This window comes from Juglans regia, chromosome 8 (assembly GCF_001411555.2).
Source record: "Juglans regia cultivar Chandler chromosome 8, Walnut 2.0, whole genome shotgun sequence".
NCBI classification, from domain to species: domain Eukaryota; kingdom Viridiplantae; phylum Streptophyta; class Magnoliopsida; order Fagales; family Juglandaceae; genus Juglans; species Juglans regia.
Window position 1 is genome coordinate 25,935,756 of NC_049908.1, and position 26,450 is coordinate 25,962,205.

A 26,450-nucleotide genomic window follows, 5' to 3' on the forward strand; every position below is an offset into this window, starting at 1 on the left:
ACATTTGATTCGTCAACATGCAAGTCGTTCAATATGCATGCTGCGGTGTTGTGGACAATAAATGATTTTTCAGCTTATGGGAATTTGTCAGGTTGGAGTACTAAGGGGAAAATGGCATGTCCAACTTGTAACAAATATACCAAATCTGAATGGCTTACGTACGGGAGGAAATTATGTTTCATGGGTCATCGTCGATTTTTACCTGGTGACCATAGATGGCGTGGAAATTCTAGAATGTTTGATGGAACTGTTGAATGGGGCCAACCTCCACCATATTTGTCTAGCGAAGATGTACTTGCACAATTTATTGATGTTGGTTGTAATGAATTTGGTAAAAAACAACGAAAGAGAAAACGAGCTACGAATGAGTTGAATTGGACAAAGAAGAGTATATTTTTCGAACTCCCGTACTGGTCGAAGTTAAAATTGCGACATAGCCTTGATGTTATGCATATTGAAAAAAATATTTGCGAATCCGTATTGGGAACATTGATGTCAATTGAAGGAAAAACAAAGGATACAATAAACTCAAGGAAGGATTTGAAGCGGTTGGGAATAAGACGGGAAATGCAGTTGCAAGAAAATGGTTCGTCTGTCTACATGCCGATTGGGTGGTATACATTGTCAAGGAATGAAAGGGTTACATTTTGTGAGTGGCTAATGAAGATCAAATTACCGGACGGTTATGCCTCGAATCTAACAAGGTGTGTGAGAACAAATGATTGGAAAATAACTGGATTAAAAAGTCATGATTGTCATGTTTTCTTACAGCGTATCTTGCCTATTGGTATTCGTGGGTACTTGACCAGAGATATGCGCGTGGCTCTGACTGAGTTGGGTGCATTTTTTAAAGACTTATGTGCTAGGACGTTGAATGTAAAAGCTTTGGATTGAATGGAACGAGAAATTGTCATAATATTGTGTAAGCTAGAAAGTATTTATCCACCGTCATTCTTCGATGTCATGGTTCACCTAGCCGTTCATTTGCCACGTGAGGCTCGACTTGCAGGACCAGTTCAATATAGATGGATGTATCCCATTGAACGATTTCTTGGAAAGTTGAAACGTACAGTGGGCAACGAGGCCCGTCCAGAAGGATCAATTGCAGAAGCATATATTGACGATGAGTGGCATACCTTCTGTTCCAAATATTTCCACGGAGTTGACACTCGGTTTGATCGGCCAGAAATAAACTTTGACGTTGACCGAGCAAGACAACGGAATATATTTTCTGTGTTTTCCCAACAAGTTCGTCCAATTGGTGCAGTGCGTGGTTATGACTTGTGTGGAAGAGAGTTTGAGAAAGCTCAGTGGTACGTGCTGAACTATTGCCCTGAGATAGAGAACTACTTGAAGTAAGTTATAAGTTTTTCTTAATTTAAATTGCCTCATTACTTTTAAAAAAATACAAAATATAAAATATTTGTGGTAATCATCAATTTCAGTGATCATATTAAATTGCTCAAGGAACTAGGAGTAAATGATATAAACCAGAAACATGAAGAGGAGTTCCCGAGATGGTTTGAAGAACGGGTAATGAAATTACATATGCGTTACTCAATAACAAATGAAAAAATATTAATTTCAACTTTGATATAGTATATGCTTTACTCAATATGTAGGTTGTACAATTGCATGCGAATAATCCAAATGATATATCTGATGAACTGTATGCATTGGCGCGTGGCCCATCGAGACGCGCTGCTCGATATTCTGCATGTATTTCTCGGGGAAGTAGGTATCACACACTGGATCGAGATTGTTATAGGAAAACCCAAAATAGTGGTGTCCTAGTCGAAGGAAGTCATGATGGAGAAAATATTGATTTCTATGGGGTTATTGTCGATATAATTGGAATGAAATATTTGGGAGAGCTTGTGGTGTATCTGTTTAAGTGTGATTGGTGGGATTTAAGCAATCCTCGTACTGGAGTCCGTGATGATGAATAAATGGTATGAAGATGATCCTTTTATTTTGGCTTCTCAAGCATCTCAAGTATTCTACTTAGATGACCCGAAGTTAGGAAATCAATGGCGAGTAGTTCAAAAATATTCTCCAAGAAATATATATGATGTTATCCCTCAGGCGGAAGGACAAGATGAAGAAGAAGATGACTCTTCTACTCAAGAAGCATACCAAGAGAGTCAACCCGCTTTAAATTTGTTTGTGGATTTGAGCCAGTATGAGATGATTCCATTAAATAGAGAAGATATTGAGGCTGAAATTGTTGATGCGACAGTTGAGGAAAATGTTGAATCATCTGAAGTATCTACAAATGATGAGAGCGAATTGTCAAATGAAACTGATACAGATTCTGATTGACCAATTAAGTGTTAACATTACACTTGATGACAAATATTTTACTTATTGAATGTATCAGTAGTTTGAAATTATGCCGCCAAAGAGGAAGGAAGTTCGCAACCTATCTCCACCTGTTCCTAGCTCTCCTTCAGACTCACCATTAGAGATTGATTCTACAGAACAAGGTAAAAATCTAATACTCATAAAAGTTATTAATTAAGGTCCTATAATAGAAATATAAATGTAATTGATTACAATGTTATATTTTATAGAATCTACAGTACAATCTCGTCAAGGTCGAGGCACCACTAGAGGGGTGACGTTGGAAAAATATCAGAAGGTGGGTAAGATCAAGGTTAACATTCCTGACGAACATACTGGGGGCGAAGGACAACCAGCAGCTTGGCTTGCATCACATGTGGGTGCTCTTACACAAACTTACGCAGCTTTGGCAATGACTTCATGGAAGAAAGTCCCCCAAGATGTTAAAAAGCTTATCAAGAAGCGTTGTTTGGTAATGTTTAAAATATTGATTTAGTAGAATAAATTTCTATACTTTACTTAAATTTAGAATATTATAAATGATAATGTGTTTGTGACTATTTTTTTAAGGATGATTTCGAATTAAATTTTGGTCGAAGAGAGGAGCGTAAGACTGTGGAAGAGCTTATGGGTAATGCATTCCGCAAATATAAGGCGAGGTGTCATGAGCATTATAATAAGTTTGAGAAGAAGGAAGATGCACGCCAACATCCTTTCCAGGATGTCCGACCTTCTGAGTGGGAAAAACTTAGTGACATGTTTGAGGATCCATCATATCAGGTATAATGAAATTTAATTATTTTAGTTGTCCTATCTGTTATTTCGCTTCATAATATTTTCAATTTCTTTGCAGGAGCGAAGTTCTATAAACAAAACAAATAGATCAAAATTGAAGATTAATTATCATGCAGGCTCAAGATCTTTCCATCGTCTTTTTCAGAAATTGGTATTGCTATTTTTTTTATTGGATTTAGTTAATTATTTGGACTCATCATAATGACTTTATATCTTTAACACATTTATTGTAGCAAGATTCAGATACTAATTATGATCTGACAAAATTATATGCTGCATCGCACACTGATCGTAATGGAGAGTGGACTCATCCTGATGCCCCTGAAAATTATGTAAGTTTTATAACCTGTTTTAATTAAATATATTAGAATATTTATGACGATATTAATTCTTTATCTTATATATGGCTAGGATAAAATGTTTGCCCTACGTGCTGAATCTGCGTCAGATCAAAATTCCTCAACAAGTGATATTGAGATGTCCAACAAAGGTGTATGAGGAAAATATTAAGCTTTAAACATTTTAAACAGAAGAGACCCCTCATTATGCATAAGTCTCCAAACCTGTTTAGCAATGAGAGCCAAATTAAAAATCCTAAGATTTTTGAAACTCATACCCCCTCTAAACTTTGAATCACATAACCTTTTCCAGCTGACCCAATGAATCTTCTTCCCTTGACGTTTGCCGCCCCACCAAAAGTTAGCCGTTAACATTTCTAACTCATGGCATAAAGATGTAGGGAATAAAAAGCAGCTCATGGCATATGTGGGATTGACCATAGCAACAGCTTTAAGGAGGACTTCCCTACCTCCTTGAGATAACAAATTACCCTTCCATAATTGCAATTTCTAACATAGCCTCTGTTTAATACTAGCAAAAGCTCGCTGTTTTGATCTCCCCACCATAGGCGGCAAACCCAAATATTTTTCATACAGTTGAGTGTGGCTTCCCCAAAAAAAAAGATGCATGATTTCAAATTTTCCAGCTTCACTAACATTTTTACTAAAAACCATAGAAGTCTTTTCCTTGTTTATACATTGTTCCAAGCTTTTTCATACTTATTAAGAAGAGAATGAATCTTTTCAGTAGTATTCTTGTCAGCTTTACAAAATATCACACTGTCATCCGTAAAACAACAAATGGTTTACTCTAGGAGCTCCCTGACATACTCTAATACCTTCCACCCCATCTCGACAATCATTCATCTTCAATAAACTGATAAGTCCCTCCGTCAATAACAGAAAAAGATAAGGAAACAATGGATCTCCTTGCCTTAATCCTCTGCTTGGAAAAAAAGTACTTGTAGGGCCACCATTGACTAAGACTAAGAATGAAATAGTCCGTACACACTTCATTATTAAGCTGATAAAACCAGAATCAAAACCCAAAGCACCCATCATACTTTGAGAGTGGTCTTAAAAGGTGTGTGAAACCAAATCCAGCCAAGACACAAGTGGTTGATGGTCGGAAAACTCATTACAATCAAACTTTGAGAGTGGTTAATGACATTAATTTTGAGTAATTCACTTGATTATTTTTAGGTATTGTACATGCAAGCGGACTTACTGCCGTTTACTACGTTTGTGGTTTCCTAGATAAGCAAAAAGTTGTTCATGCTTTGTGAATATTGAGATCACCCGTCTAGAATTGTTTTTGGATACATCTAAACATCCTTTAATTTCCTCCTCTGAATCTCTGACCAATACAAATTAATAATATAGATATGTAATACTACTCTCATTCTATGACTAGAATAATTATTGCATCTATGCCATCAATTTCTAGATTTGGTGAAACTCTTGGCAAGAGAGGTTTTGGAGTCCAAGATAGTAACAAAACATTGAAGTATAACTATTTTACAACTTTTACACGGTTTTTGGATATAATTGAATATTATTTAACTTGATAGACATAAATTTAAAAAATAGTAATAATTTAATAAAAAGTTGCGTAAAAATTATAAAATAGTTTTGTCTCGCTGCAAACATTCATAAAAAGGGTTTGAGGTCGAACTTTTCAAAAAAAAATAAAAAATTGAATGTGTTTATTATGGACGTATTTCATACTCTAAGGAACGTCTTTAGTAACTTGTAACCAGAGGGTAAAGGTGACCTAGGATGGTGAGAGACACCTTCGATGCCTAAGTAAGCGATACTGAAATGGCATGATTCCCTATGATCCTTCCAGGAATGCAGATTGTTAAGTCTTTAACGTTTCTTATGCAAGAGAGCCACCCATGTATTGGAGACATTAATCCAGCGGGCAAGTATTGTGGGCGAGTATCACATTCGGGGTCATTGAAACCCCTCATTGCTTGTATCCTCATTAAGTCTCTATTAATGACGACTATTTTTTTAATTCTATAGTACCATTGCGTATTCAGCAGTTCACAATCTTAGCCTTCTTCGATCAGGCTTGTGATTTTCGAGCCCATGAGCACTTGGGTCTCATGACCTGGCCCAGCTCTCTTTGGAGAATATTCGGCCCACCAGTGTCTTTTATAGTATAAGCATTGATATTGATTTAGCCAAATGTGTTTTCATCTTCAAATTTAGCTAATATCATACACATTTGGCTCACATTAAATTAGTCAAACTGATTTTATCTAAAATATGAGTTGCAGCAAATCTATCATTCTTTTCATATTTGAAAAGTACTGTAGAAAGTCCTGGGTCAACGTTCAGGATATTTGAGGGGTTTGGGTTGTTGTGTAAAGCCTGGTCCCTCTTCCTCTTCTTCTGGGAATGCATCTATGACTTCTATAGCACTAGAGAATGCGAATTCTAGAATCGAAGAATTGACTGCAAGACAGCATGAGTTAGAGGCTCAATTGGCAAAACAAACAGATATGGAGATGCGCCTCAAACAACATGAAGAACAACAAGAAGAGTTCAGAAGACAGATGCAACTCCAAATGCAGCAGCTTATGCAACAGTACAGGCCTCCAAGCAACTGATGGATTTTGGGATTATCTATTTATGTACGAAAAATACCTGTCTCGACTGTTATTTATTTAGTTTGCGCTTATTTTAACACTTTTGTGAGTGTTAAACAGTTTCTAATGTATTGTGGCAAATAGTATGAATGTCTATTTGGTTTTCTATTATTGATTTAAATTAAAGAGATATCGTTCGAATGAACGTAAAACGTTCGAACTCTATGTAACGACAATAGCGTTCGAACGTAAACGTAATGTTCGAACGAAATTTATGTTCGTAGTGTTCGAACGATCACACAACGTTCGAACGTAAATAATTTCAGTCATGTTCGAAGATGGATTAATATTTGTCAAAACACCGAAAGAATATTGTTGTATATATGGAGTGTAAAAAATGACTCATGAGGCAGGCCAGTGAGTGTTGAGCCTAAGGTACTAAATAATCATGTGGCTGCTGGTTGCAAGACTATAGTCATGACTAATGTTGAACCTGCAGCAGGGAAGTCATGATCGATCAGAGGATACTTACTATATACGAATTATTAGTTTATTCTGTCTAAGGAAGAGAAATGTAGAACTGGAAAAACATTTGAGTAAGAACAATGAAAATGCCAAGAAAAACAATTAATATTTCATAGATAAGAAAAAAGTTGTCTATTCGAGCGCGCAATTATTGCAATGAGGCCTCATGTCTTCATCGTTTATGCATACATCTTGTAACCTATCCTTTCATGACATAAGGGCTATTAACCCAAAACAACACAAAACTAAAAGTAATGTTTTTTCTTTTTTTGAAATGGGTCGTAATTAAGAGAGAAATTGGAGATTAGAATCCACGCACGACTTCATAACATAAAACCTTCAATGTGGAATAATAGAATTTCCAATACAAAACCAGCTTAATTAATGGCATCGCATGCATGAAGCCAGGCTGATATATATGGCCCGCACTTGAGAATGGATCATGTTAAAATAAATATAACTTTTGGGTAGTTATCATTTAAGATACCCATCATTTGACAACAAAGGGCTAATTTGGAGGAGAAAATAATAGGTTGGATGTATCCAACTGCTAGCTACGTACCCCACAGCCTCTCCCAGCCAGTAAACTTTTCAACGGGAACATACACGTAAGGCCCCAAACCTAAAACTATAAACGGACAGAGTTTTACCTATATTTATAAAACTTTTTCTCTGTTTTAAATATATATAAAATACATAATTTTCAAACTATTTATAACTATAATACAATGATCCTCAAAAACCCAATCACAAGTTCGGCTAGAGCCATTAAGTTCTAAATAATTACAATACAAATACACCAACAAAACTGTAAAATAACTCAAATATGACCGTAAGAAAACACTTTGCATAACCAAAACCATCTTCACGCAAAAAAACCTTCAATCCCCAAAACTTCCAACCTCAATTGACTAAACTAAGTTTAGTCTGGAATCTTTGGCTCAAAAGCTATCACTTCAAAAGAAAGAACTTTTTACAACTATGAAAAATATGTGAAATGAAGTGGTGAGCTGCCATGTGCTTCGTAAGTAGAAATTTAATGGAGGTGTGGGAGTTGACGATTTTCTTGACTACAAGAGAATGAATAAATTTCCAATAAAATAATTTAAGCGATACAATTTTATCTCAATCAACATATTCAACTATATATTATATTCAAGGCTACATGATAATAGGGAGTTCACCAATATACTGCAAATATATCATGCCACGAAAACATCACACCGAGAGGGACGTCAAACATGTCACAAAGATAGGGCTATAATCAAGCTAAGCCAAGCTGTTGTTTGGCTTGCTGAGCTCAACTTGATTCAAAAACCTCAAGCTCGAGATTTTTATTTAATCTTTGTCTTGATGTGGTCTGCCAGAATGTAAAGTTATTTTTATTGTAATGCAGATTTGACGGCTCACATAGAACCACATCAGTTTATGGGATTACTTTTGTGTAATCCCTTTGTGGGTGTAGCACTCAATTATAAAATATTACTATAAAACATATTCAAAATATTGGCATAAGTAATTAGGTTACATATTATATATTTGATTATAAAAGTGCTATACTTATATTATTAGCTAATACATACAACATGTATATATACATAGTGTATGCATATATTTGTCAATATATGAATAAGCTTTAATTGAGTCGACTTAGGCATAAACGAACGGGCCTTAACGAGCCTTAGTCTAGTCAAGTCAAGTCGAATTTAGTCGGGTATGTTTCATTTACTAGTTGGGTGGGTATCTATTTTCACAATTGAGCCTTTTCTATGCATACAACGTGTAAGCTAGGAACTAAAATTCTCGGCCACTTAGGCTATAATTGCCATTGCTTCGAGTACTTTAGGTACACAGCACACCTGGAATACACTGGGCGCATACGAATGCACAACGGGCAAACATTGTGCACTTAAGTGCACAATGCCTGTGCACAGTGCCTGCATGGGCGTAACAATCTGATTGTGCATGGCATGCACAGTCCAAGTGCATTAGACGATTCAATGAGGAGCTCACGGCAACCCGCCGTGTGCTCGCAAGACCTGCCGGCAACCACTGTTAGGTTCGTCGGTGACCTCTGTCCCCACCGATGGGGCACCCTACGCCTGTGGCTGGCCAATCACCCGGTGCACCTTGGCATCCACTCAGCAAAAGGCTGGCGACGAGCTTTGTTGGCCCCCGGACAAACACTACTAGGACCGCTGGCACCGTCTGCCTCCATGGGAGACACCTGTGACAATGGCAGCAGGAAAATGGCCACCAGCGGCAGTGCACAACAACAGTTAACTAGGAGTGCCACAGCCTCGCCGTGGAGCAGCACGGGAGTGGCTCCAGCAATCACTTGCTGAACCACCAATGTCTGTCCTCTTGGGGATGGTCCATAACGGCCCCTTGTAGCAAGGACCTCATTGCATAGGCCCCATGCCCGAAACCACACGTGGCCAATATTCTCCTAGGCCCAGGTGCACTGTCACACGGTAGGGGTGCAGTATGTCCCCTTAAGTTCAAGTGAAAGATAATATCAGATCAATATAATCTGATGGTCATTCAGATGTATGGTACCAATGCAATTTCAAGGTGGGCGTGCAAGCAATGGACTCAAGCGTGGTCCACCGTAGTATGCCAAAGTACTGCACAATCGCCTTCCTTTGATGTAGCAGGGGAAGTTAGTGCACAACCTTGAACACAGGGTTAAGTGTGTTGGCCAGCCAAATAATTCAGATAAATTAGATCAGTCAATTAATTTAGATAAATTAGTCATGCATAGCATAAGCATTAGTTTGATCATGATTTTAAGTTCTCAGCATTAGGGGTGCTACTTGCAGCATATGGTGCAGGGCACCCCCTCCCCGCCCCTCGCCCCGCATGGGATGGGGGTGGGATTTTTCCCCCAGCACCTGCCCCCGTGGTGCGAGGGCAGATAATCTATCCCTCCCCCTGCGCACCCCTAAATGGGCAATGGGCCGAGAAGTTTTTTATGGGCCTAAAAGGGCCCAGAAGCTACAATAATAAAAAAAATGTATAATTTTAAAATTTTCAAATAACAATAAATTGAATTTAAAATAATAAGAAAATACAAATGAAGAGAAAAAAGATTAAAGAAGTACTACTAATACTAAGTCCTAAATCCTAAGTTATTACAATTTACAATAATAGAATTTATAATTAAACTATAATAACTAAACTATTACAATAATACAAATTAAGAGAAAATAATTACAAAATTATAAACATAAAAGGGACATTGTAATTGTATCAATATTACAAAGAACTAAATATGTAAAATCTAAATACAATTAAACATAAATGATAAAAGTGACAATGCAGAACTTTGAACTTTGACATTGACATTTGGGGCGGGTGGAAATAGAATTTAGTGTTGCCTACTGGTAATGGTAAAAGGGTGAGGGTGTTTCATGATCCTTGGATCCCTGATGTGGTTGTGCGGGATCTTCCAGATGTTGGTCCAGGTGTGGATTTAAATCTGAACGTTAGTGATTTATTGGATGTGGAATCGGGTTGGTGGAATGCGGAGGCATTGAGAGCTATCTTCAATCCAAGAATTGTGGCATAAATTTTTAAAATAAATGTGTCTTTAAATGTGGAAGATACTTTGTTTTGGATTCCAAAAAAGAGGGGTCACTACTCTGTCAAAAGTGCCTATAAACTATTTTTGCATCTAGATGGACAAGGTGGGGGGAGAGCTCGGGGGAGAGATCTTTAAATTCTTTTTGGAAGTGTTTTTGGCATCTAAAAATTGCAAAAATGATTAAGATTTTTGGATGGAAAGCATGTCTTGAAAATCTCCCTACTGCTTTTATTTTGAGAAAAAAGAAAATGTTGATGGATGATAATTGTGCTTTGTGTAATCAGGCAAGAGAAGATGTTGCACATGTGTTGTTTTATTGCTCGGGAGATTTTAATGTTTCAGTGCAATATTTGCCTTTTTTTGCATGACATTCAATCTGGTTTATCATTTTGGAAAGTGGCTGAATTAATTAAGGAGAAGGGTTCAATATATGATCTCTCAAAGTTTTTTTGCATTGCTTGGGGTTTATGGCATAGACGGAATCAGTTTTTGTTTGAGCACAAAGTTTTGGATGTTAAAGATGTTGTTTGTTACTCTTTGGTTGTGCATTATGAGTTTAAGCAGGTGCAAGATTTTGATGTGGGTTGTACAGTTGTAAAAAGAGTGGTTTGTTGGGTTCCTCCTCCAGTGGGGTTTTTAAAGATGAATGTTGATGGGGCTATTTTCTTTGATCAATAGAAAGCAAGGATTGGTGTCATACTTAGAGATGAAAATGGTTGTGTGATCGCGGCCTCCAATAAGGTAGAAAGGGAAGTGTCCTCTTCAGAATTCATAGAAGCTACGGCTATGTTGAGAGGTTTGCAATTGTGTGCACAATGGGGGGTACCGAATTTGATACTTGAATCTGACTGCTTGGTTCTTGTTAATGCTTTACAGGATGCAACCACTCCTTTTCTAATAGATTTTGAATACTTACTCAGAGATATTAGAAGGTTGATGGGTGGATTTAGAGATATTCAGCTTTCTTTTGTTAATAGATTGGGAAACTCAGCAGTGCATAGTTTAGCAAGACATGCATGGGGGTAGAAGATATTGAGTTATGGTGAGAAGGGTGTCCTTCTTTTGTATCACAAGTTGTTTGGTTTGATAGCAACAATATGGTGTAAGGACAATTGTTTTGTTTGATTCAATGAAATTTTTTATTATCAAAAAAAAAAAAAAAAAAACCATCTAATCTGATCTCTAATTCCAAGCCAGCCTAATTTTATATTTTCTTGTCACATCTTTGCGTTTCACATTCTTTTAATAAAAATTAATATTTTATTAATTAATACACCAAATAAATTACGACATGAAAATCTCTTATATTATATTATATAAAAAATATTAATATTTTGATTTTTTTGGTAAATATAACGGTCCTACCTAATTAAGTAGTGTGTTGCACTATATGCTTGTAATTGATAGAATTACTTTAATATATATTATTTTGACTTTAATCTTTTGAATTGGTACTATGTTTTCATCCTAACTTAAGTACAAGTAAAGCAACAAGAAATATGGATTTCTGCCACGAGTTTTATTTCTAACACTACTGGTGGGAAATAGCACAGGTGCTGAAATTAGAAGTGATTTCGGTTCGATCAAATTAGTCCCCAAGGGGTTTTGTGGACCAGACCAGACCTATTCGATCTAGGGTTTTTTCACCCTAGACCGGACCGAGTACAACATAGGATCAGGCCAGACCGGTCCCTTTTGGTCCCGTCTAATCCACTCGGTCTGGACCATGCCCAATCCAAATTTGTTTTTTTTTTTTTTTTTGCCCAATTTCAATTATTTTCGGCTCACTTCACACTTTTCACATTTTTTTTCATTTTTAAGCTAAAAAATACTAAAAAAACTCGCTCTTGAAAAAAAAAATGATAAAAGAAAAATAATCAATATAAAAAAAAGTAGAAAAAAAAGAAGATAATGTAGTTTACAAGAGTAGATTCCAAGAGTTCAAATAAAAGAAAAAAGAAGTTACAAAAAAAAAAAAACTCAAAAGTTATTACAAATTACAATCCAAAACACTCTTTCTAAGATACTGTAGTGTCCACATGTAGACACTAATATTAAATAAGATGAGTTAACAACTTAACATAACTAACAACTAAGAAGAATATAATTATAGGATGATCCAAGCAAACTCAAAATGCCAAAAGACAAGTCCCTTAGCAACCTATCCGCAAAAACCAAGCCAAGTCAAATTCAATGAGTAAAAGAAAAATAAATCTATAAGCTGTTTAATTGATCAGATTATATTGGAACCCATCGACTCTACTTTCTTTCTAATAACCATGCATGATCATTCATAAATGTAAAGTTTCCCTTTCTCCTTTGGGGTGGATGCGTGCATATCAGACCTATAATTGGGTTTACAATTACATATGTTAATTAATATTGCTGAAGATGATCTAACTATATATAATTGTTAGACAACATTATAAATAATGATGATTCAATACATATGATTAGAGTTTTAAAACCCGGGATAAAGGTAATCATAATGGATTAAAATATCAACAATATCAGAAACCATAACCAATAATCTTCTCACCTCTTTAGTCTTTAATTAGCATTGGGTGTAGGGCCGGTAGACATTGAATTCGAAGCCTCCATAGAATTAGCAAAGTCCCTAACAAGTTCTACCCATAAAAATTTAGAACAAAACAAGTAAAATAAAGTTACATAACATAGAAGATAAAACAAATTCAACCACAAAAGATATCAAAAATAAATTTATTACATACCCACATCCAACTGCTTCTCAAATTCCTCCACTTCATCCATTAAAGTCCTAAGGCTTATTGGAGTAGAAGAAGAAAAGAGCCAATTTTGTGCGCATATGAGACTCTCAACCATCATTGGATTTAAACTATTTTGGAACAAGTACATGACTCGTAGTGCTAAATTTAGATTCAGAGGCTATAGTAGATACCGGTATTGCAAGTACATTGCATGCAACCTTTGTAAGTATGTGATATCTAACTAAACTCACCTTCCACAATTTAGAAGGTCAAAACTATCATCTTGGACCTCACATCTTTCAGCAAGATATCGATCAACCTTTGATTTGCTTTCCAAATTTTCTTCTGACTATAACTATTGCTTAAATTGGGACATCAACTATGCCTTTGTAGACGCAAACTTATCGACTGAAGCACTTACATCTTATATGGGGAACTTGAGCGCTGAGGAGAACTCTCTTCTTCATTTTCCATGTATGGCCTCATACATGCGGATAAATGTATTTTTCACCTTCCAACTCGAATCAATTGTTTTTGTATGATCATGTGCATACATTTTTCCTAACCTAAACTCAAGATATCACATCTTGTAGGGAGGATCAAGAATAATCCCAACATACAGCAACATATTCTGTTTGTCTATCCAAGTTCTCCCAATACTTTTCAAACTTTCTCTTCATATTTTTGGGCATTAATCCTACCACTGGACTTCCTTCTTCAGACTCCATGTTAATGACATCTTTAATAGTAATCAACTTTGAAAAGAAAAACATTGCAAGTTACATATTCATCCCCCAAGAAGCATAAAGTTGCATCATGAAAAAATTGAAGAAACTTCACAAACGACTTTACCTTATTCCAATCAGATTGGGAGGCCCTAACTTTTTTGACTTTCTCTTATTCACCATTCACCACATCATCTTCATCATGATCATCTCCAATACAACCAAGAAAGCCCCAATCTTCTTCCTCTAACCAATCAAAAGCCTTTCTAAATTTTGAAACCCTCTCCAACATAAGATAGGTGGAATTCCACCTAGTCGATACATCGAGGCAAACATGGCTTTTGGATTGAATCTCTTCCAACCCCACACATTTCTTAAATGTACTCCACCTTTGAAAGGAGGATTTAACATACTTCACAACACCCCTCAGCTTTGCAATAGACTCCTCATATTCTTTCAACCCCTCACGGATGATTAGGTTCAAAATGTGGGCACAAAATCGAACATGGAAGAATTCATGTTCCAAGACCGTGTCCCTCCTATACTTGTTTTTTTTTTCAAATAAAAAACGGCCCCATTATTAGAACTTGCATTATCGCATTATCAAGAGTGAGTGCAAGTAATTTCAGTCGCCCTCAATCATGCAAACACATCTCTATGCCCTTACCAAGTGTATCACCCTTGTGATTTTCAACCAAAGAAAATGAAATAATCCTCTTGTGTAGCATCAGTCATCATCAATAAAGTGTGCTATGAGACACATATAGTTGAGATTTTACATGGATGTCTATGTATCTGTGGTGAGAGAAATTCGTTACCCTCGAAGAGTACTTCTCAAGTTATTTTTTTTCCCTCATAAACAAATTAAAGCTGTCTTGGGCAACCATCATACATAATGGAATCCCTACTCACTTAAGATAAACCACAAGCATAAACTTCTTGAAACCCTCCCCTTCAACAAAACTAAAGGTCAACTTATCAAGAATAATCATCTCTGCTAAGGCTTGTCGGCAAGCCTCAATACTAAATGCAATGACAACTCTTCTACTACCACTTCCTCCCTCCACCTTCCAACCTAGAGTCATCTGGGAGTTATCTGTCTTCTTAAACGGACATTTCTTATATTGCTTCCCAATGTGATACTTCATGGATTTCGTACTGTTGGTCATCGTATCAGATGCATACGAAGCATCACAATAATTACATGCAGCCCTAGGTTTAGTGGGATCACCTTTTGGTATTCTTGTAAAGTGATCAGAAACTATTGGCCTAACTCTACCACTTTGTGACCCACCAACCGGCGATTTATTACTTAACTTGGATGGGAGTGGGGGTGGAGGCATATATTGACTTTGTGTTGACTCTTGCACATCATTTGAAGAAGACTCCATCTAGAACAATAAACAAGCAACAATTAAATGTTGGGGGGTGGCACCTTGGCTGCAAAAAGGGTACTTGGGAAGGGATAAAATTCACAAGAAGCAACCACTACTTGGCACCTAAAAACCATCTTACAATACTCAAAAAAAGAAATATTTAATACATAAGAAAATATTGGAATGTACAAGAACCATTGTTGTGAGTTTTGTGCAAGAGCAGTTTCTATTATTTAGGTTTTGGAACCTAAAGAACTTCCAGTTCTGTGAACTTCCCAACATTAAAAATGCATAACATTTGAAATGTTAATTCCAAACTGCAAATAGAACAATTTGCTAACTATAACAGATTAAAGCCTATTGCACCAATAAAATACAAACCTAAGCTTAAAAAGAGACAACCCCACCCTCTCATTTCCCAACTAAAAACACAAAAAAATTTAAAGGAAAAGAAAAACCCAATTGAGGAGAGCTTGAGTAAAACCCAAAAATTTCTTAGGTATATAGTGTCAAAGGCTTAAAGTAAATAAGATTCAATTACTAGTCCATAAGTTCTTGAGGGGGTACATTTCTACCAATTTCTGTTCAGCAGACTTGAGTGTCTCATCTATGAGTCGGATCTTAATTAACAAAACCTATTCCATTTCACTTAAAAAATTGAATATGTCAAACTTCCTCCAACCCTAACCAAAGCTCTATTGTTCTAGACTTAAAATGTAAATACTATAATTTGGTTTTACAAGTATAAATTAACCAACCACATTTATGCCTAAGTTATATGGGAAGTCTTTTGTCTTCCCAGCCAACAAGATTCATGAATGGAAAAACAAATAAAGTGATGGATACTAAACAATCAGCTTAAAATTACAAAATAGACGTGCCCAAAAAAATCACAAATGGACAAAAGAGATTGAAACATATAAACAAGCAGATGCAACAATACATAAAAACAACAAAAACTACAAAATAAAATCGAGGCATATGAAGTAATCTTCAAATTGATGCCAGGAAGCGACAAAGGGACTTGAGAGGGCAGCCTAGTAGGGTCTACAAGTCGCGATGGAGGGGCTGGAGAGGGCAGCTTGGCAACAATGGAAACACCGAGGGGCAAGGTTTCCAATCGTTTGAGAGAGATGACAGGTCTGATTAGGGATTATGGGATGGAATTGGGGCACGGGGGGGGGGTTTCCTTACGGCGCTATTTGGGGTCAAAATAACCCTAAATGGCGTCTTTTCAACAGAACGTAATTAAAAAAAATAAACTGGGTTGCGTGACCTAGTTTTAAATTTCTTCTCACTGGACCTAAATGGCGCCGTTTAGGTCCGATTTTACCCTAAATGATGCCGTTTTCTATAATGACTAATATCAATGTGTGATTTTTAATTCTTTTATCTTTTTGGCACATAAATTAATAAAAAACTATTTAAATTAGTAAAATTAAAATTAAGTAAACTATTTAATGTGGATTATTTAATTAACTCATTAAGAAATAATTAATTAAAATTATATTGATGATGTTAATTGTTAATTTGTTACTAACTTAGTGTATGTCAATGTATTAATGAGCTATATTAAACTTTTTGCATTTTGTATATGAAGCATAAATAATTGAATTATCCATAGGTCCATACATGCTTTATATTTACTTCCAACTTAGGTATTTTACAAAAAACTTATCTAGTAACTTAAATTAGATCATATATGTAGATGTTAATAATTAGTTAATGGTGACTTGGTGACAGTTTAGTTAATTGATATTCATATTATACATTAGTTAATTACATTAATATTTGTAATTGCTTTATACTCACTTGCAAATGGCAACTTAGATGTTTTACAAAAATTTCTCTAATAAAAATGTATAGAAATGTATTTTTCAAAACTAATATATATTATAATACTAAATAAGTATAGACTAGACCAATACTAATACTATATACTATACTAATAGTGATATTAATATTATATAATAATATATGGTCATAGACTAATAGTGATATAGTCATTAGTCATAGTGATATTAGTTATAATTATAGTAAAATGATTTAGTTTAGTTATAATTATATTGATGATGTTAATTGTTACTTTGTTACTAACTTAAGTATGTCAATGTGTTATGATAGTTCTAAGTTAATGCATAATGAGCCATATACAAATTTTTGCATTTTGTATATGAAAAAATAAGTATAAATAATTTAATTATCCATACATTCATAATTGAGAAAGATAAACACTTAACATACTATTATAAATAAGCATAAATTATTTAATTATCCATACTATTATAAATTTATACATTTATTATAATTTATACTATAATCTTATAATATGTTAACATATTAATATATACTAGTACTATATATTATAGTTATACAGTACTAGCTGCATCTTTCAAAAGGGATTGGAAACGTGATCATGAATTGTATCACTACTCTTAACCTTGAGGACAAGGTTTTTTAAAGGAGGGAAAATTGTTATGAACCCAAATGAGACGGCGTCGTTCCTGGAGATTTGCATGGTGCCTTTTAGTAATTAGGGGACTGGCCAGTCGTTTTTGGGCTTCTTTTATTTAGCTATCATTTTTCTAGTAACTGTATAAAATGCAACATTTTGATGTTATAACCAAACGTGTGTTTTGGTGCCTGTTATCTTGCTAGTGCATAGGCCTGTTAGTTTATCAATTACAAGAGTTAGTTACAAAGAAATGCCAATATAGTGTAGAAATGGGGAGAGGGAGAGGCATTTGGAAAATATTCTGAATGTTTGTTGTTTTCTTTTGGGATGAATTGGGGACCTCGAATACCTCAAGGCATAGTCATTATCATCATCTTCCTTGTTCTTGATTCTCTTTTATGGTCTATATTACTATTCTTTTCACTGGGTTCATTACAATTGGTATCTAGAGCCACCGATTCTTCCATGGATGGAATAACCTTCAACAATCAGCAAGTAAATTTCTTGCCATTGATGGAAAAGGCTCTTGAAAAAATGCTACACATCACTTAATTACTTGATCGAATGTATGAAAATTACAATGTTTTCAAGTAACAAGTCGAGGAATCCTTCTTGGTTTGGGAAGACCAAGCAGCAGAGAGGGAGTAGAAAAGGGAGCTATTGATTCAACCAAACAAATACAAAACTCAGTACTATAGATGGGAAATGAATTGACAGATGAAGATGAACTTGTAAAGGGGGGCAAAGAGACACTAGACAAAGGGGAGAAACTAATAGAGTCAATTGATCAAAAAAATTTTGGGCACAATCAGCCACCGATACATTCCCATACAGCAAAGGTTCCATTGCCATGTCACCACCACCTGTCTCAACCATTCACTTTCATCAATTTCTCAGATCGACATTATGTAAGTGTGGCTGTGCATGCACTAATGTCATGGTGTTCGATTTTGAAAAGGAGACAAACCTGAGAGGTAAGAATTTTTTGGCTCACTATTGGTTTGATGTATTGCCACTTAAAGTGATTTTTGAACCCTTTGATAGAGGAAGAGATTACCTAGCTGATGTATGTATGGGAGGGAGTGTTTTTGTGACATCTAAGAGAGTAGTTGTTGGGGACTCCTTTGTATTTCTAAGGGGAGGAAATGGGAAGCTGTGCGTGGGGGTGAGGCATCAGGCCTGTCAATAGAGTAGCATGCCATCATCAGTGATTTCAAGTCAGAGAATGCACTTTGGAGTGCTTGCAACTATATCTCATGTTGCTGTAACCCAAACTATGTTTGTAGTATCTTACAAGCCAAGGGCAAGCCAATTCATAATAAGCTTGAATAAATATTTGGAATTTGTAAGTAAACCCAACTTGGAGAACCGAGAACTTGGGGTGAATGGGGGAATGGACTCTTTTCGTAAGAACCAATGGGGAAAAAGGAAGGTCTGCAGCAATAGACCAGTCAGTCCCAACATTGTCATTTTTTGGTCTTTACCCGTTGAAGAACAACCAAAGCAAATAATTGTGACTCATAAAGGAATGCTGGATCCTTTGGAGGTTCACTTGCTTGACTTTCCCAACATAGTTATTAAAGGAAGTTCGCCACAGCTTCCTTTCCAGGCATGCTTGAAGATTAAGAAGTTTGGTGACTTGATTTTGAAGGCTACAGAGCCACAAATGGTTCTTTTCAACATTTATGTTGATTGGTTGAAAAGTGTTTCATCATACACTGCATTCTCCTGGCTCATTTTGATCTTGCGTGCACTTCATGTGAACAATGAGAAGGCAAAGATGTTACTAAAGCCCAACAAAACGTTCCTTACCCAGCTTCCCCACAAATGGCCTTCTCTCAATGATGAAGATGCAAGGTACACTTCTCTTGTGAAAGTAACATAGTGTCGGAAGGTGGGTAGAGTAGAGAACCTGTTTGAGGAAATGCTTGAGAAAGGGTTAAGAACTGACAAGATAATCTTATCAATCTTACTTGGGTTATCTGTTTGGACAATTTTTGGTAGCTTTGTAAAATGGGACACAGCAGATGATAATGTTGAGAAGGGGTGCATGAACCCAATGACATTCTCGACACTGATTATAATGTATTGTGACTGGAACACTGATGAGTTGCTAGAAGTTAATGAACTCTCTGTATTTTATTGTTCAAGTTTGAGACCAAATGGAGAAGCCAAAGGAGAGGTAGAAGGCTCTACAAATGAGAAGGTAAGTGAAGATGAAGTAGACAAGCTTGAGAAGTCTACTCTGGATAGATTGCAGAAAGCTAGTGAGGATTCATTCTTTGGTCAAGGTTGGAAGGGTCTTGTGTGGAAAAATTACCATCAAAACATAAATCTGTTGTGGATGGGAAGCTAAAAAAGGTCCAACAAATTTTCAGTTTGAGTACTAAAAGGGATGGAAGTGAGTCAAATGAAAAGGGTTGCTATTGAAGAAGAAGTACTTACAAAAAGTCCTTGTAGATGTTGATAAGCTTAAAACTTATATTAGCTTACTTACAAAGTCAGAATATCCCATTAATTTTGAGAAGATGACTGATGTGTCATCTGCAGCACAGCCTAATACAACCTTTTACGGGGAAGGTGGGCCTTTAAAGTCAAATTGTCTTCTCTATCAATATCCATTTTCAAGCATGGGAAAATGGATACCACATAACTCAAGCATTGTCAGACATAGTAATAATGTTGTCCCAACAACTTTGGGACACCTTGGCAGCTTATCAAGGAATAACGTTGGGAAAGAATGGACCTCGACTTATGTTCTCCTTGACTCCACTAGATGTCTCTTTCAGAAGGGATTGGAAACTTGATCATAGAATTGTATCACAGCTCTTAACCTTGAGGATGAGGATTTTTAAAAGAGGGAAAATTGTTATGAACCCAATGAGACGGCGTCGTTCCTAGAGATTTGCATGGTGTCGTTTAGTAATTAGGGGATTGGCCAGTAGTTTATGGGCTTCTTTTATTTAGTTGTCATTTTTCTAGTAATTGTATAAAACGCAACATTTGGATGTTATAACCAAACGTGCGTTTTGGTGCCTGTTATCTTGCTAGTGCACAGGCCTGTTAGTTTATCAATTACAAGAGTTAATTGCAAAGAAATGCCAATATAGCGCATAAAGGGGGAGAGAGAGAGGCATCTGGAAAATAATCTGAAGGTTTGTTGTTTTCTTTTGGGAGGAATTGGGGACCTCGAATACCTCAAGGAGTAGCCATTATCATTATCTTCCTTGTTCTTGATTCTCTTTTATTGTCTATATTACTGTTCTTTTCACTGGGTTCATTACAATGAGAGAATAGGGTCCTGTTGAGCAATGGCTAGAATGCTAAAAGGTGCGACCATTTTCCGTAACCCCCTAAAATGACTAATATATTAGTTTAAAAAATGAGTTTTGCAAATCAAAACCATAGGAGAAGACCCAAGCCCCTTCCCTCCTCTAAGATCTGAAACAGACGTTGCGGCCACCATTGTCACCAAACAAGAACTCACATATCGGGTAGTTACTCGCAAACAGAGCATGTATAGAAAACAATACTTGTGAATACAAATAGAGAGATCTGAGAGGTTGTGATGCTTTATAGGGAGAGAGAGAGAGAGAGAGAGAGAGAGAGAGATTTTGCAGAGGATTTTTCTCCACAAATTTTGTTTCTACTAGATTTTTGTGAGTTCTTTGTGCTAAATCCAGTTCTATTTTTTTTCCCTACTTTTCTATGAGCTTAAATATTAAATTAAACTGAATAAACTAAAAATTATGCCGACTCTCGTAATTCCCTCTTTTGCACTATCTTATCCCTCTGCCCCCTCCTTTTATCATAGAGCAATTTCTACTCATCATCCCTACTCCACATATCACACTAAATTTTTTCTTTATTTTGTTCTTATCTTTATATCAAAGATGTTTCATTCGATCAAAACCTTTACATATGTTTATCAGTCCATACAACTTGTGAAAAAATGTTTGGAATGGAATTCCACCAAATTGAAATATCCTATACATTCCAAGCATGTTTTGCAAGTCTACGTGCAGCTTCATTCCCTAGGCGTCTTGTGTGTTGTACTATTTAGAGATGGATCTTCTTCACCAAATCATTTATTTATTGTATCAGGTTACCTAGTTGTGATAAAGATTCTCCAGTAGCTAGCAATTCTTTCACCATTAACAAAGAGTCACTCTCAAAGATAAGCTCAGGTAGGCCCAAAGGAACACACAGTTGCAACCCTCTAAAAATTGCTAGAAGTTCAGTCTATGTAGGATCATTGACTTCATTTTTTGATGGTCCACCCAGGCTATGTGTTAATCATGAAAAACAACCCCATCTACATTAAGTTTTATCACCCCTGGAGGAGGAGGCACCCAACATCACTTCTGTTGATTCCTTTGCTTTGGTTTTCCTTGAGCTTCATCACTTTCCTTTTGTAGAGATAAGGCATGTTCCACCACTTGCTTAGGTTTTAGGTCTTTCTCCTCATGAATTCTCTCATTTATTCTATACCACATCCCCTAGGCAATGAGAAATAACTTTTACAGATCCTCTTTACTGCCCTTGTTCATAACTTGCCTTGCTAAATCAACAAATTCTTCTTTAGTTTCAGATGGTGGCAGACAACTTAACTGTTTTTTCCAAGAAACCCTTATTGATGGGCAATAATAATGAGCATGTCCAACATCCTCTACTTCCTCACTGTATGATTGACAACATTCCTCCAAAAGTAGTTTCCTGTTTTTTAAATTATGCAGAGTTGGTAGTCCATTTTTGCAAGCTTTCCATGCATAAACTTTCACCTTGTTTGGTAGCTATAACTTCCATAGTCTCTTCTAAATACACTTGTAGCTTTGTGCATCAGAGCTCTCTCCTTCTTGTTTGATTTTTCCAATTCAATGAAACAATCTATATGCACAATTCATACTGAACTGACCATTTTTTTCATGTTCCCATATAAGTTTGTCCTCTCGATCTCCTGAAGCTATAATAATTTTCAAAACTTCAGCTGCAACTCTTAGTTGTAGAAGGTTTCTAACTTTCTCCAAATTCCACCATTTAGTAGTTACATCAATGAGGCTTGCCACTTTTTCTTCCTTTTGATTCCTGTGCTCATTCATACTTTGTGGAATGGTTTTATTTTCTTGTAGCCAATAATTTTTCTAGATATTAATCAATTTTCCATTCCCCAACCTCCATCTGAAACCTTGTAGCAGCCTTTTCTTAGTCTCCCATATTCCTCTCTAGGCATAGGATGGCGAGATGCCTAGCTTGGAATCAAAGAAACAACCTTGTGCAATAGCGTGGATTCCTCATCAGTATTATGCATCCCTGCTTAGCCAGTAATGCCATATTAAAAGTCTTTAGGTATCTGAAAACCATTCCCCCCTCTGCGTTTTGATCACATCTTCTTCAAGCTTACCTATCGGTTCTTCTTCTCATTCTGTCATTGTTCCCACCAATACTTTGGCATCATATTTTTCAAATCAGAACGAAAATTCCTAGGTAACTTGAAACAACTCATTGTGTAAGTTGGTATTGTCATAGCCACTGTTTTGATAAGAATTTTCCCTCCCCCTTGAGAAAGTAATCTTTCCTTCCAACTTTGGAGCTTCTTCCATACTTCATGTTTCAAATTAGAGAAAGCCTTGTTCTTTGCTCAACTTATCACAGGAGGCAGTCCCAAATTTTTATCATATTACTGAAAGTTTTGGACACCCCAAAAAGCCATGATTTCCTCTTATTGCATTGTGTTTACATTCCTATTGAAGACCATTGAAGTCTTTTTTCTATTTACCTTATAACCAAAAGCTCTCTCATATGTCTCTAGTAACAGTTGAATTATCGGATTCTCTTGCGTATTAGCCTTGCGAAATAAACACTGTCATTTGCAAACAACAAGTGATTTATTCCTAGGGCCCCTGTACATTTTTTAATACCTTCAATCAATTTATCTACATCTGCTTGTTGTAAAAGAGTTATCAAACCTTCAGTACACAACATAAATAAATAAGGTGATAATTGATCCTCCTGTCTCAAGCCTCTAGTTAGTATTATGGGTCTTTTTGCTTCACCATTAATCAATATAGAGAAAGAGACAGTTTTTACACACAACATGATCAACTTCACCAACTTTTCATGAAAGCCCAACTTTTGTATTACCTTATCTAGAAAACTTCATTCAACTCTACCATAAGTTTCACTCTTGTCAAATTTCATAGACATATAGCCTGATTTACCCACTCTCTTTTGCCTTAGGAAATGGATCAGTGATGAGCCTACTAGAGACAAAATCACTTTGTGAAAAGGAAATCACACTTGGGAGGATAGCTTTTAGTCTATTTGCTAGGACCTTTGAAACCAACTTATACATCACATTACATAAGCTTATGGGCCTATAATCAAAAACTAACTCAGGCTTTTTCTTTTTGAGAATCAAAGTAATAAAAGTATGGTTAATGAAATTTGGGAACTTACCACTGTTTAGAGCAATCAACACTACTGATGCCACTTCCTTGCCAACAATATCTCAATATTTTTGGAAAAACATGGGTGCCATACCATCAAGTCCAGGTGCTTTTGTAGGGTTCATTGGTTGCAAAGCCAAATAGACTTCTTCTGCTGTAAACTCCTGAGTAATCTCCTTATTCATATATGTAGTAATTCTTCCAACAAGTCATTCCAAGAAATCCGTATTCCCTCTTTGATCTAAGGCAGTGAAAAGATCCCTGAAGAAATCTAATATCACATTGTCTCTTCCTTCATCTACCTACCAATTTCCTTCTTCATCTCTAACCTCTTTTATCCAATTTTTCATCTTCCTCTGAGATGCTTTATTGTGAAAACAAACTTTGTGTTTTGGTCCCCTTCTTTTAGCCAAAGGGCCCTAGATCTTTAACTCCTCATTATTCCTTAAGCAAAGAGGGTCATTGCTTTACAATAGTTGAAGGGTTGTTCTAGAGTTTTGCATATTCTTTCTCATTGTTCCAAAACTTCTTTTGTTCCACACCTATAATTTCTCACTGCATTGTTGAATTTTAGACCTTGAATCTAAAAGTCTTTTCCCTCTTCCTTGATAATTACCACCATGTATAATCAACTTGATTGGAAGGTGATCTTAGTAAGTTGTTACCCCATGGGTGACACTTGCTATTGGAAAAAGAGCACATAACTTCGGGTTTGCTAAGTATCTATCAAGTCGTTCACTAATACTATGCTGACTATGGCATCTATTGCACCATGTATATTGAGTTCCTATATACCCCAAATCAAGCATTTCGCAATTATCCAGTACATATATAAAGTCAGTCAATTGTCTTTATGGTCTAGCCCTTCCTCCCCTCTTCTCTTGATTACACGAAATCTTATTGAAATCACCAGATATTAACCAGGGTTGATCGTTGGGCACTTGTAAGGATCTAATAAGATTCCACGTTTCATACTTTTTAGTAGAGTCAAGATGACCATAAACTCATGTTAGGATCCATACATCATCAACTCCCCCTTCTCCATTTACACTAGCATGTATATAGAATTTAGAGAAACTTATTACAATTACCATAATTTTCTTCTTCCATAATCATTACCTCCACTCCTCCCTTCATAGCTCACAGCCATACAACATTCAAACCTCAAACAAAAATTTGAGATGTTCCATTCTTTTCACTACCAGTTTTGTTTCTTGTAAGAACATAATCTCGGGACCTTCCTTCTTGACCATGTCATGGGGAGCTTGAATTGCCTGTGGGTTCCTAAGTACACGGGAATTCAAACTTAATATTTTCATTGGTTCCTATAAGGCTGGTGACCAGCCTCCGCCAATATCACTCTGTTTGTTTCCACCTCATAGACCTCCATTGTCTTCTATTTTGAGTTAGAAGAAGAGATCTCCTTCTCCCTTTTTCTATACTTCTTAACCCCATTAGACCTAGAGTTCAAAATGCTCTCTTCTACCAGAGCCCTTTTTCTTTCCTATTGCTTTAGAGTGGGAAGTAGAATTCCTACCTGTAGCTTGAGCATTTTTCTTCCAGTTTCCTCGAGGCTTAGTGCCTGGGCTTTTTTGGTGTTGCATGAATCCTTGATCATCTTCTAGTTGAAAGTCACAATTATTCAGCAACCTCAGTTGATCAAGTCGAACGTCAATAAATGGGTTGGACCACTCTAGTTAGGCCCAGTAGACTTAAGCCCAACAAGGTGATGGCCCTCAATAGAAGAGTGTTGTCCAATGACTTTCAAATGAATTTCAAATGCCCCTAAATCTCTGCCTCTATTTCTTCTTGAGCATTTTGAGAACTTCCTTCCTGAGCTTCCTCCATCATCGTAGATTCCTTGTGAATTTCTCCCTTTCCACTATCGCCTTTTGATTCCTACATAGTCGAAGTTTGACCAATGGTCTCATCGCTATCGTCTGCAACCGTGTTCTGATGGTTCTCCCTTGGATTGCTCCTTACCTCTATATTGCTTCTCCATATATGGTTATCCAATCATCGTCCTCCACCTGATTATGCCCGAAGTCATGGCCCAAGTTGATCTACCTCTATATTCAATTGACCATTGTGCTGCCATCCCTTCACTTCATGGAGGATTCGACCACATTGAAAAAAAGGTTGAGACAATTTTTCATATTTTAGAGGTATCCTGAACTTTAAGCCATTAACCATAACAGTGTGGCCTCTCACAATTGGTTTTATCAGATCCAATAAAATTTTCACCTGTAGGAAGTTGCCCTAACCCACATCATCGTCTTCCACATCCACCTCTTCCACAACACCAATTGATCTTCCAATTCTCTCCACCATCTTGATTCATGCCAACTAAAGGCATATTGTGCAGTTGAACCCATAAAGAGGCTTTATAAAACTTCATCATTTTAGGTTGTGTGAACCCATCAAAAGGTGTGATGATAAACAGGTTATTGTCAAAAAAACCATGGTCAGCCCTCCTCTACTCTCTGTTTGTTCGCATGAGTGGCAAAAGTGATGATAAAAACATTCGGCCCCACT